This window comes from Aptenodytes forsteri, unplaced genomic scaffold (genome assembly GCF_000699145.1).
Source record: "Aptenodytes forsteri isolate BGI_AS27 unplaced genomic scaffold, ASM69914v1 Scaffold687, whole genome shotgun sequence".
Taxonomy (NCBI): domain Eukaryota; kingdom Metazoa; phylum Chordata; class Aves; order Sphenisciformes; family Spheniscidae; genus Aptenodytes; species Aptenodytes forsteri.
The window spans coordinates 308,618-309,742 of record NW_008794708.1 but is presented as its reverse complement, the minus strand read 5'-3'; the positions used below and the strand labels follow the sequence as shown (position 1 = coordinate 309,742).

At 66.8% G+C, this 1,125-nt stretch overlaps 1 protein-coding gene across 1 annotated transcript in view; it reads left to right on the top strand.

Moving 5' to 3' along the window:
- ILVBL (ilvB acetolactate synthase like) overlaps nucleotides 1-1,125 on the top strand; it is an 8,168-nt gene that overhangs the window by 5,047 nt on the left and 1,996 nt on the right. The window lies entirely within an intron of this gene.

The following is a 1,125-nucleotide window of genomic DNA, read 5'->3' as shown; positions in this document are numbered from 1 at the left end:
GGACAGAGACAGGGCTGGGGACAGGGGAGGGGATGGGGTCAGGGACGGGGACAAGGACAGAGACAGGGCTTGGGGACAGGGGAGGGGCTGGGGACAGGGCTGGGGACAAGGACAGAGACAGGGCTGGGGACAGGGGAGGGGACGGGGCTGGGGACAGGGCTGGGGAAAAGGACAGAGACAGGGCTGGGGACAGGGGAGGGGATGGGGACAGGGCTGGGCACAGGCGTGGGGACAGGGACGGACGTGGGGACAGGCTCAGGGACAGGGACAGTTACGGAGATGGGGACAGGCATGGGGACAGCGGTAGGCATGGGGACGGGAACAAGCACAGAGATGGGGACAGGGATGGGCGCAGGTGCGGGGACGGAGATGGGGACAGGCTCAGGGGCAGTGACAGGCATGGGGACAGGGACGGGCATGAGGATGGGGGCAAGCACAGGGACAGGGAAAGGCGCAGAGATGGGGACAGGCACAGGCACGGAGATGGGGACAGGCACGGGGACAGGTGTGGGGACAGGGACAGGAATGGGGACAGGCTCAGGGACGGGGACAGGCACAGAGATGGGGACAGGCACGGGGATGGGGCATGGGGACAGGGAAAGGCATGGAAACGGGGACAGGGAGAGGCTCAGGGACTGGGATGGGGACGGGGACGGGGACAGGCATGGGGATGGGGACAGGGATGGGAATGGGAACGGGGACAGTGACAGGCTCAGGGACAGGGGTGGGGACAGGGATGGGGATGGGAACGGGGACAGCGACAGGCTCAGGGACAGGGATGGGGACAGGGACTGGGATGGGAATGGGAACGGGGACAGTGACAGGCTCAGGGACAGGGATGGGGATGGGGACAGGGATGGGGATGGGAACGGGGACAGCAACAGGCTCAGGGACAGGGATGGGGACAGGGACTGGGATGGGAATGGGAACGGGGACAGTGACAGGCTCAGGGACAGGGATGGGGACAGGGATGGGGATGGGAACGGGGACAGTGACAGGCTCAGGGACAGGGATGGGGACAGGGATGGGGATGGGAACGGGGACAGCGACAGGCTCAGGGACAGGGATGGGGACAGGGACTGGGACGGGGATGGGGACAGGGAGGGGGAGGGACCTTGGCCTGTT